The sequence below is a fragment of the Mustela lutreola genome, chromosome 6 (assembly GCF_030435805.1).
Source record: "Mustela lutreola isolate mMusLut2 chromosome 6, mMusLut2.pri, whole genome shotgun sequence".
Taxonomy (NCBI): domain Eukaryota; kingdom Metazoa; phylum Chordata; class Mammalia; order Carnivora; family Mustelidae; genus Mustela; species Mustela lutreola.
The window spans coordinates 123,399,431-123,412,034 of NC_081295.1; the positions used below are offsets into that span (position 1 = coordinate 123,399,431).

General features: G+C 43.5%; 1 pseudogene; it reads left to right on the plus strand.

Moving 5' to 3' along the window:
• LOC131834701 (HLA class I histocompatibility antigen, alpha chain G-like) overlaps positions 1–12,604 on the plus strand; it is a 172,450-nt pseudogene that overhangs the window by 34,774 nt on the left and 125,072 nt on the right.

Below are 12,604 nucleotides of genomic sequence, written 5' to 3' on the forward strand. Positions count from 1 at the left end.
CTTGGCTGCTCAAATCACTCTAAAGTCCATCATCCAGTGGACATCTTGAAGCCTCCAGGGACTCAGGATCAGATGGCCTCTGGAGCTATAGCGCAGAGCAAGGGTGACACTCTACTGACCGGACACTGGCAGGGTCATGTGGGAGTGGGCATGGAGAAGAAATGACAGAGGGAACACAGGTCACTCCTGAGATGAGCGCTGTGTGGAGAAAGGTCATGATATCACAAAAGCAGGAACCAGGAGACCTAGCAGGTCCCCTACCACTAGGATCAGTCACATCTACAGGATGCAACAGACATATGGATGTGAAACAAAAACACAACTCCACACAGTGCTGTACAATTCCAGAACAGGAAAGAGCTCTGGGAAACTAACAATATGAGCATAGAAATGAATAATTGAGTGGATATACTGTTTTCCTTTCCTGAAGTCGTACAATCAGGAATGTGATGGTAGCAAGAGAGAAGATCTGTTTCTCAATCAAATGTTTCCAACAAGTTAATAACAGTTTTTTAAAACTATGGTGAAGAGTGCCTGGGTGGCTCAGTCATTAAGCGTCTGCCTTTGGCTCAGGTCATAATCCCAGAGTTCTGGGATCGAGCCCCACATCAGGCTACCTGCTCAGCGGGAAGCCTTCTTCTCCCTCTCTCATTTCCCCTGCTTGTGTTCCCTCTGCCACTGTGTTTCTCTTTGTCAAATAAAATCTTTAAAAAAAAGAAATGAGATGAATAGGAAATGAAAAAAAATTTCAAGAATGTTCCTCCCACTTTATAGGGACAAACACACTTGTTGAGAGACCCACCCAAATTCTTACCTAGAGCAGGTGAGAGGAGAGCCACACCAGGACACGTCACAGTGAAATGTCAGAAAGAGGGTGGAAGGGTAGATGCCTTGAAAACTCCAAGAGGCAACAACACAGGCCTGGGGGCTGGAAGGCGTGAGGCAAGGCCCCCAAATCCCGAGGACATCATTTCTGTCTAGCAGAGTCTCTGTCATGTTACCGTGTGAAAATCTACTCAGATGTGAGAGTTTCTGTTTTCCTTTCCATGTTTCCTTCCACAGGACAGCAGTAGGCAGAGTGGGACAAATGATGGAGAAAACCAAACAAGGGGAGCCCATGGGATCCCGGCCACAGGGAGCCAGCAGGAGAGAGGCCTAGTTCCCCCAGGAGGAGCTCCAGGGGGTCTGGGTGTCAGCCCTGCCCCAGGGGTGCTGGCATCCCCTCCTCATAGGGTAGGAGTGAGGGCTGCCAACCAGGCAGCTACACAGACATGAAGATGGGAGAGGAGTGGATGGGCTCCAGTATGTTCATGAAATTTTACTCAGGGGGAGCAGAGGAAGGATTGAAAAGGAGCCCAAGAGAAAAAAAGTAAATGAAGGAATAAGATATTTATTTACTCTGGGGAAAATAAAAAGTTGATTTAGAAAAGGGATCGCAATCATAAGTCTATAGAAGACTCAGTTGTGACTAGTATTTCATGGTCATAATAAAGGAAACACTGAACACTGAGCTCATCAAAATTATTAAATAATTACATGGGGCAGATGGGAGAGTGTGAAAGAGGCGCCAGTTCAGAAAAGATGATGCATAAACCTGAAGACCAGAGAAGGAGTCTGAGAAGCAGGCTGCTCCGAGGCATGGAAGCAATAATCAGAATCAGCCAGAAGAACTAACGCAGGTGGTCTCTGAGATACAGGAAATGGGGGCATCGAAGCTTGGGGTCATCTTTCTTGATATCAAGGATGATAGAAGGATTTGACTTGTAAAACTCTGTGCCTCTAACCATTGGCTACAAAGACAACATTGGGGTGAGATGATGGGTCAGGACGAGTTCTGCACGGAGGCCATAGAGATGGGGCAGGAGTTGGAGGAGTCATGGGAGCAAGTGTAGAGTTTATGGGATGATTTTGTTTTGATTTGTTTAGTTTTATTTCATGTTTTGAATGGGAGTCATCTCAGCATGTTTGTAGGAGAAATTGCTGAGGCCAGAGAGAGGGGAAAGTGCATTAATGCAGGGTGAGTGAGGGGCCATGTGACCACGTGGAGGGAGAGACAGGATGGCCCCTCCCCCATCACTGCTCAGAAGATGAGGACACAGGTGCAGAGATGGGGAGTGCGGTGGAGCGTCTGTGCAATTCTCACCTGAGTCCTTCTTTTCTGAGTGGGGAACAAATGAGCTCATCCCCTCAGAGGGGAGCAGGGAGGGAGTCAAGGAGGCTGAGGGAGGAGGAAGTGAGAGGCAGCCCTCTCAGGAGGGTGACAGGGAGCTGACTGGGGAAATGGCATCTGGAGAGAGCAGGGCTGGGGTCCTGAACTCTGTGCTCTTACCCTTAGAGAGACTTTGAGCAGCAGGATGATAGATAAGAGACTAGAAGTAAGTGCAACAAGATAGCCCAAATGTGAGAATTACATCAATTTTTCTTTGTCATTTATCACTTTTTCCATCTTATAATTTTTCTATGGTCAATATAGATGACATCATGTTATTATGCATCATGTTATTATACATCATACATACTCATCATAATCAGAATGTAAATGCTTTAAAGAGAAGGAGATGGTGGAAAAATCAGCATCTCAGGGCACAGAGCTGTAAGGGCTGGGCCTGCCCATCTGTGCTCTGAGCAGGGGACTCACAGAGCCCTTGCATGATGTTGTAGGACCCTGCTCTCTGGGGGGCCAAGAAGAGTCTCTCCCTTCTTTTTGGGGTGTGCTTATTGTTTTACTTATTATTATCCTGTCTTTTCATGTTTTCAAGATGATGGTTTTTCTACATTGCATGCATTTTAAGCTATTTTACTGGGAGAATTTATCCATACAATCTAGCCGACCTGGTTCAGAAAAAGAAATTCAAAAGTTTAATAGTTCAGTGAAAAGACTCAGAACCTGTCTTCAATCATGGTCTGAGGATGATCTGTCAGGTGTTAGGGATTTTAGGGTAGTTTCTTTTTTAAACATTATTCAATCACTTACAAGAGAATTTGACAGATACAGATATTAAAAAATAAAGAAGTCATACGGTAATGACTCATCCTCCAGTCACCCACATCCTCTACCCAAAATCCAGCACAGTCAGCCATTTGTCCTGTCTCCTATTTGAAAAATACACCTGTGCCCTAATGTCCACTGTTATATCAGGAAACAAGCTCAGGCCACAGACTGGGAGAAAATATTTGTAAATCACACAGTGTGAAAAGGACTTGTTTTAGAATACTTATCAAACCCTTAGAAAGGACCAATAAGAAAACAACTCATTAAAAACGAGCAAAAGTATGGAGAGCTGAAGATGTACTCATGGGTAATAAGCACATGAAAAGATGTTCAGCAGCAGGTGTCATCAGGGAAATGCAAGTGACAACAGTGATCTGCCATCACACACTGTTAGATGGTGGGAATCCAGACCATGATAGTGTCACCTGCTGACCAGGACAGGGAGCCACAGAAAGCCTCAGTCACTAATGGTGGGAAGAAAAAACAGCACAGCCACTATGGGAGATGGTCAGCAGGTTCTTATAAAGTCAGATGCAGACTAAGCACACAACCTGCTGGTCCCGCTGTAAGGTACTTACCAAGTCATTTGAGAACTCATGTTTGCACAACTACCTGCATGCAAATTGTCCCAGCAGAACAGCCCTCGCCTGTGCACTGTACTTCGTGACTTCCTACAAAGACTATGGACAGGGACAAAGCCAAAGAAGGAACTTCACAGGGATCATCTGGGTTAGACAAGCTTAGCCAGGGTGTGGAGGTGAACTTCATCTCTGATGAGCGAGTGATCACTGTATGTTCTTGCTATGTTGTATGGAGAACCACCCACCCAGGTGTGGTCTTCCCAAACAGGCTCAGTCAGCCTGATTCACAATGAGAGACAGTCTACAAAGTACCCGAACCTTCTCCTCAAACAAGTCAGGGCCATGAAAAATCAGGGCAGTCTGAGACACAGTCACAGCCAGAGCAGCTGGAAGGAGCCATGATGGGACTCAATGAGGCCACTTGGATGGGATCTTGGGAGAGAAAACAAAACCATGACAGCAAATCCCACGTGGAGATCAGTAGTAATGTATGAATACTGTGTCATTAGCTGTGACAAATGCACGATGGTAAGATTGGGGTTAAGGACAGGACAAGTGAGTGTGGGGTGCACAGGGACCCTGCACTAACGTTGTTACTTCTCTGTAAATCCCCAACTATTCTAAGATAAAAGAGTGTTGTTTGTAAAATAGCCATAAGAGAGGGAATCTGTCCAGGAGGATCAAGAATCTACTTTTCCGGGGTGCCTGGGTGGCTGGCTCAGTGGGTTAAAGCCTCTGCTTTTGGCTCAGGTCATGATCCCAGGGTCTTGGGATTGAGCCCTGCATCGGGCTCTCTGCTCAGCGGAAGCCCTGCCTGCCTCTCTGCCTACTTGTGATCTCTCTCTCTGTCAAATGAAAAAAAAAAAAAAAAAAAAAAGAATCTACTTTTCAGTTTTCCTGGACCTGCGATGCGTGCTCCCCAGGAGGGACACAGGACTGTGCACACAGGAGAACGCCCCATCCACTGTCAGTCTCCAGTCTGAATTATCTATCTATATTCAAACAAATTGATTCTTCATTCTGCCTCTCCAGGCTTTCAATGCAGTTTACCCATGGAATTTACTATGTATCTTTCTTTTTGTTCTAGAATTTTTATTTGGTCTTCTTAGTTCATTCTGCTTTTTTGCTTCAGTTTCTTTTGTTCAACATTAATAACAAGATTTTCTTATATTCCTTCAACACATATTTATTTAGTTCTTTGAACATAGTTCCTGAAGATGCGTGGGAGCCTTTGATGCTGATTCCCACATCTGGGCGCACTGGGAATACTTTTCTGTTGACTTTTTTTTTTTTTTTTTATAGAGAGAAATCACAAGTAGATGGAGAGGCAGACAGAGAGAGGGGAAGCAGGCTCCCTGCTGAGCAGAGAGCCCGATGCGGGACTCGATCCCAGGACCCTGAGATCATGACCTGAGCCGAAGGCAGCAGCTTAACCCACTGAGCCACCCAGGTGCCCCTTCTGTTGACTTTCTCATTAGAGCCACACATTTCTGTTTGAATAAGTCATACATTTCTTTGTATGTCTGGTAATATGCTCTATCAGAGTGGATTATGCATTTTATGTTTAAGCAAATCTGAAATCTATTTTATTTTTTTGAAGACTGTTCTTTTCCTAGAATTGTTTAACCTGCTCAGACCCCACTGTGGCCTGAGCCCCTGCAGTGCTGACAGCTGTTGCCTGTGCCCTGTTTTTCTGCATCCAGTGGCTGCATTTTCACCCCGGGGCCTGAGTGAGCTGCCCTCTGTCTGTGCAATTAGTGGCCACTCAGGATGTTCAGTTTCTACTCAGATTATGACACTCATCTTCTCTGTGGTTACTTTGTTCCTGAGATTTCCCCTGAGACTTCCAAGTGCCCTGGCAACCATGAAGTTTGACGTTTGATGCATTCATCTGGTATTGGATAAGGAAAGGGTTAAGGTGTAGGCAGGGAGAGGCAGTGGGCCCCTGGCTGGGAGACTATTCCTGGCAGGCAGAAGCTCTAAGCTAGAGTCAGCAAGAGATAAGGAAACAGACCCCTGGTCTCCAATGGTGTCGAATGGTCACCAGTATTTTTCGTTGGCAGCTCCAGTGTATCATAGAAAATGACCAAACCCCAAAGAAGTAAGTCATTAATGGTTTCTCAATGGTCCTTGCTCAAGCTAAGATGTCACAGGAATCTCAAGGCCACCAGCTTCCCAGTCAGTTCTCAAGAAGAGACTGCCACTGAAAGCCTCAGTAGCAACCCATTCAGGACCCCTCTCACTCTAGAGAGCTTTCTCTTTCCTTTCTGTTCTCACCTTCACTAATAAACTTTCACTTCACTTCACTACCCCTTTTTAAAAAAAGATTTTATTTATTTGACAGAGAGAGATTACAAGTAGGCAGAGAGGCAGGCAGAGCAGGTTGGGGGAAGCCGACTCCCTGCTGAGCAGAAATCCCAATGTGGGACTCAATCCCAGGACCCTGAGATCATGAACTGAGCCTAAGGCAGAGGCTTAACTCACCGAGAGTCACCCAGGTGCCCCTCCCTTCACCCTTTTGTGTCTGTGAGATTCATTCTTAGACTCCATAAGACAAAGAACCCTGTCATCCTGTATGTGGCAAGTTGGCATGGAAAATCATCACACTTCATCCATCACAGGGACTTCTCTGGCCTGTGTAATGCAAATTTGGGTAATTTCCCCTTGTAAACCTTTTCTAGTATTTCCCATGGGTCAAACACAGGGGGTTCTTCAGGGCGAGATAAAATAAGGTGTGACCTTCCCAACAAGGCAAGGTCTCTTCTTAGGTTCCCAAAGGCTCTCCCTTGGAGTTTTTTTTTTTTTTTTTTTTTTTTTTTTTTTTTTTTTTTTTTACAGAGAGAGAGCACAAGTAGGCAGAGAGGCAGTCAGAGGGTGGAGAGTGGAGAAGCAGGCTCTCCACTAAGCAGAGAACCCAAGGATGAGAGGCTTGATCCTAGGACCTGGGAATCTTGACCTGAGCCAAAGACAGACCCTTAACTGACTGAGCCACTCAGGTGTCCCCTAACCCACTGGAACAATTTGGATTATAAAATTTAGGAAAGGACTGATCTCCTGTAACACTGCATGGCCTCAGTAGGATTTATCAGTTAAATCTCTCCTGCAGAAAACAGGGCTCTGCATCAGGACCCCAACATAAGAGTTTTTTGTAGAACATGTTTGCCCCAAAGTATCTGGCTAGTCAACTTCCTCCTGACATACTGGATGATAATTATGTAAGTAGACCTCCTCAGAATAAACCCAGGTTCCTAGAAAAAAACACAGGCCTTCCCTGGCAAAGGGGACGATGACTCTCACTCTCTCTCTCTCCATTCCTTCTAATGGATATGGGGCTTCTCCCTCATTTCCCAGGTTAATGGGTATCATTGGAACCCACTGTCTCTGGTTAGTCTACCACAGGAGGGGAACTTTAGGAAATATTCCCAGGCAGCTGCTGAAACTTCCTTTGTTTGGGGGAAGTTCCCTGTCTTCTCTGGCCTGACATGACTGCCTACTTCCACTCTAGTGGAAAAACAAACAAACAGAAATCTGCATCTGCTCATCTGTCCCAGCTGACAGGCTTTAGAGCAGGAACATTCTCTGCCTTCTGGGGGGCACTCTGCCTCTTCTCCCTCCTCCTCCCCCTTCTCCTGCTTCTGCACCACCTAGGGTGCGGCCTGAACACACTGCTCATTTCAGATTCCTCACCAGGGTCTCAGGTAAAAATTGATAATGGGGAACAAATTCTTCTGATTTCTAAAGGAGAATCCAAGTGAAATATAATGGGTATTTAAACTAATATAAGTTTATTTGTTTAATTAAGAAAAACATGTCCTTAAAGTTATCAGCATTAACTTTTTATTTTATCTTATTTATTTATTCTACCAAGATTTACTGAAGGTCAAATAAGCTTTTGTGATCTCTGTTATAATTTTTTAACAGAAAGATAACTTAAAATGATGGTTAATTTTATGCCTTGGAGTTTTCATGGATAATTGGTTAAGATAGCTTTAAAAGTCTTTGCTAACCTGAAGCTTTAAAGGTTTGCTTGGATAATAAATTGGGATTAAATTCATTGGACATGTAGGTCTTTTTCAAGCAGGATAAAGTGCTAAAGCATTGATTACTGGGCATAGACTTGTGGTTTTGACTTCTTATTACAAAGAAACTAATAATATTTGAGTTTGTTGTTAAACATGTTTTGTGCTTAACTGATACATAAATTTACTGTCCATAAACTTCTGGTATAACAGTTTACAATTGGTTACTGCTTAATTTTCACTAAAGACTATGGTTTCTCAGAGTGCAGAATTCTGCTAAGTATAATTAATACTGATGAAATTAAGGGAAACAACTCTGTATGTAGAAAAGCAGGAGATATGTAAGAAAGATATAAGAAATGGGAATACATTTTTGTTAAAGGTAAAAAAAGGTAATTTTGTGCTAAATAAGATTGATTATTTCAAAAGAAATGGCTCAGGACAACATCTAAATGCAAAAAGAAGTTTTGGAGGGTTTGTAAAGGCCAATCTTTGGAAAAGAATTGTCATATGTGGTCAGAATGGACTAAGATTGAAAAATATTTTTTAAAAAGATTTTATTTATTTATTTGTCAGAGAGGAGGAGAGGCACAGAGAGAGAGAGAGAGAGAGAGAGAGAGAGAAGCAGGCAGAGGGGGAAGCAGGATCTCCACTGAACTGAGCAAGGAGCCCCAAGCAGGGCTTAACCTCAGGACCCCCCAGGGTATGTATGTATGGGACCCTGGGACAATGACCTGAGTTGAAAGGCTTAACCACATGAGTACCCAGGTATCCCTGAAATAAGTGGGTTTTTAAAGGTGCACTGGTAGAAGGTTGAAATTCCACTTTCTTTCACTTAAAAAAGACAAAGTTTTCTTAAATTAATGATCTCCTCTTGGTTAGAAAATGAAAAAAGTTGTTTTCTCTTTTCTTTACCAGCCCAGGAAAACCAGTTTCTGTATTTTGTCTCTTTAGTTAAAACGTCTCAGGTGTTTTTGTTTTTGTTTTTAAGATTTTTATTTATTTATTTGAGAGAGAGTGAGAGAGAGTATGAGAAGGGAGAGGGTCAGAGGGAGAAGCAGACTCCCTGTGGAGTTGAGAGCCCGATGCCGGACTGGATCCCTGGACTCCGGGTTCACGACCTGGACCTGAGCCAAAGGCAGTGGCTTAACCAACTGAGCCACCCAGGCACAAAAAACTTCTCAGTTTTAAGGGAGGTAAGTTTTGCTAACAACTATATGACCTTGCTTATTTGCCTTTGGAATCTTACTGTCACTTTGGTCAAATAAATAATAAAGTTTTGGGTTTTACAATAATTTGTAGTCCTACTTAGGCATATGCTTTATAACTGAAGTTTCGCATAAACTTCCACAAAATTTACATTGTAAAAGAGGTTTTCTGACCAGTTGGGCTTGTTTACTTGGTATGTTAAGTTACCAGGAAAGCACCCTCAAACAAATAATGATAAACCACAGGTTATGTTATCTGCGCAAATGCTATGTCTTCTAAAAATGATATGCAATTCTTTTTTTTTTTTTAAGATTTTATTTATTTATTTGTCAGAAAGAGTGAGCACAGGCAGACAGAGAGGCAGGCAGAGGCAGAGGGAGAAGCAGGCTCCTTGCTCAGCAAGGAGCCTGATGTGGGACTCGATCCCAGGATCATGACCAAAGCCAAAGGCAGGTGCTTGACCAACTGAGCCACTCAGGAGTCCCTGATATGCAATTCTTAAAGTTTTAATATGTTTTGGTAATAGGGTCATCACAACATTCAAATTATTAAAATGTTGTATGTCACAGAAATAATTGAATTTCCTTGTCAATTGCATTTCAGTCTTTTGTCATTTATAAAATGAGATTCATCTTCAAGAAGATTCATAAAAAGGACTTTCAGGGGGCACCTGGTTGGCTCAGTTGATTAAGAGTCTGCCTTCTCCTTGGCTTCTGGCTCAGGTCGTGATCCCAGAGTCCCAGGATGAATCCTGGCATCGGGCCCTCTGCTCACCGGGGAGCCTGTTTCTCCCTCTCCCTCTGCCTGCTGCTCCCCCTGCTTGTACTCTCTCTCCCTCTGTCAGATTTTTTTTAAAGGTACTTTAGAAGAAATACAGGTTTTTGGTATCTTCAAAATCCTAAACTAAAATGAGTAAGAATTTCTTGAACTAAATAAAAGCTGTATTTAAACTAAACAAGAATCAGTAACATGGGACTAAATAAACTAAGAAAATGTTTATAGTTTTGTGACTCTTGTTTAAAACATTGCTGGTTCTCCAGTGTTTGGTCTTCAGGGTTAAGAAAACTTTTTTCTTAAGATAACATAAATATTTTTTCTTCCATGGCAACTATACTTATTTGCATAAGCTCAATAAGAATCTGTTCTCTTTACAACAGGACAGCATTGGAAACGGGTTATTTTATGAAGGTTTTGACTGGAGTGTCATATTTGAGAGAGACATGCATGGACTCAGATATGACCAAACAGCTTTAAGGAACTGAAGTTGACTTTATGAAACCTGGAGCCCTAAAGCCCCTTGGAGCTGTTGGCCTGACACCTTGCTTACAGAGTTCCCAGCAGCCTCACCAGTGAGTAAATAATGCCACTTCCTGGCGGGCACAGGAACCTCAGACACTCTGGGAGCTCATGAAGAGGAATTCAGCTGCCCTCATCCAAAATTATTGCAGACGTGTCTGATGGCACGTTCTTGGCTTGGCTTCTGGCCTGGAGGGGCTACCAAGAGTTCCACCTAGAGATTCCTTGCAAAAAGTTCCGACAAAGGAAACATTTTAAAAGATCTATACAGCTAATTGCTATTCTTGCCGAGCTTACATAAATAATTAAAATAAGTTCATTAAATTGGACTTACTTTAAAAAAATTAGTTTTGATTTGGTCATCTCTGAAAATGAGGGTTATTATAATAGAGAGAAATTATGTTTTAGTAACGTCTTTATGGATGTTAAATTCTAGCTCTGATCATCTTTAAACATTTGTTGTTTGTTGAAGCTAGACAACCTGAGGTAAACTTTAGAGAAATTGCCACAATAGTTCATGTATAGGCAATTCTCTTGCTTGCTACTCTGTGGGGATAATAACAGGATCCTTTGTGCATATGATTATTTAAACCAGAAAAATGGGATTAATTCCCTAACAATTTTATAATTCAGCTAGCAACTTGACAAGTTCTGTGTGGCTGGAATGACAGAATCACTTCTTTACAGCCAGAGCGTGCCCCACTGCATGAGGTTAACTATAGACTTATGGAGCTCATGGGTGACGCCACTTTCTCTATGACTGCATTGGATGATACATTTGAGGTTGCCGTTATCTCTTAAGACAAGTTTTCTCCCATTTGCCAGTGATTCCTTGTGGTTGGGCTATTGTGAAGGTTAGAGCTCAAACAGAGCTTCTTGATGGTTTTATCCCTTAGACATATTTGTCCTAGAAACCACCTCTCCTGGGGTCCGATTACAAAGGCTTTATCCAAGCATACAATAGCCCCCCTGGTAGAAAGGCCCTCTGCGCTCACTATGGGACTTCTAGGTCTCACCACAGGAGCTACAACATGAAATAAGCAAAACAGTATGTTTCCTCAGAAGAACTCTAAATATCCGTCCCAGGCACTAGATACACTCAGCCAAGAATTCAGTGAAGTCAGAGAGGGATTTCTCAGGAACGGGCCACTGTGGATTATCTACTATTGCTACACCATTTAGGATGCAAGGGGTTTCTTTATACGTGTTGTTTTAACATTACAGATAATTCTCACAAAGTGTCTCATTTCATAGGGGACATTCATGATCAATTTAAAAAGTCAAAATTATCCACTGGTCTATTTGATGGAATTGGTAATTGGGGATCTTACCTAAGAGATGTGATCACAATTTGGAGCTTGATATTTGTGTTATGCTTATTCTTTTGCATGTGTTGCTGCATGTGTTGTCTGCTGGCCATCATGACTGCCTGAGCCCTACCATGGGCCCCCTAGGTGGATCCTGGATGGATTCTAACTGCCTTACAGCCTGCCACCCCATTTCTGCAGGAAGCAGCCAGAGCAGTCATCGTCCCATTCCCTAAGAGCAGTTAGGGCTGCTGTTCCAGGGGACAAATGAATAAGGAAAGTGTGGTATAGGGAGGGAGAGATGGGGCCTCTGGCTGGGCTCTGGTATATCAACACCAGGAGAGTTCATCCTGAACAAAATACAGGACACAGTGAGGATGGAAGGAAGGAAGGCGGGGGGGATGATAAGCCTGGGTTTTGCCTGTGATCTTCCCACTGCTACAACAGGAGGGCTTAGCTTGGAAGAGATGGGAGAAGCCTCCCTCCACAGGGAGCTGCTGGGCACTGAGGTGTTCTTGACCTCTGCCCACAGGGGTGCAGCTGTGCACCAGAGCGAGCAGTGGCCACCGAGGCCCACGAACAAGGCCTGGGCTTCAGGAATAAGCCCAGCTCTGCTGCGCTCTGGCTCTGGTGATCACGTGGAGATGCCCTGGTGCCTGAGTCCGCAGGTTCCCATGCGGGGGAGGGGCGGGAGAAGCCCCAGTAGGGCTGCAATTGTGTTCCATTGCGTGCCTGTTCCTTCTGGTTCTAGACGGCTCTGCTGACACACCATCTGCCCTTCAGACTCTGAAGCTCCCTGAACGCTTGACTCTGTACTGTCCAGGGTGTCCCCCTGGTCCTCTCCATGCATCTGTCATGACAGACATCCTGTCAGTTAAATTTGAAAAGTAATATGGACTGCTTTTCCTCTTCAATTTTCTTATGACTTTTGTATGCTAATTAATTCCTCTTTTCAAATTAATCCAGATTCCATAATGAGTAACACATCTCTCTACTAAGGCTAAAGACAGTACTGACATCATTGTTCATAGACAAGTCATTAAAGCCAACTCTCTGAACAAAAGTTTATTTCCTAAACATTTTTCTCCATTGCACGCTTTCTTATTAAGGAACTCTAACAGAGTTGACACTATGATCAATGGCTTTTTCCATCTTAGTATTGTGGGAGGACCAGGCCTGCCCAGTGTTATGCTTTCCATC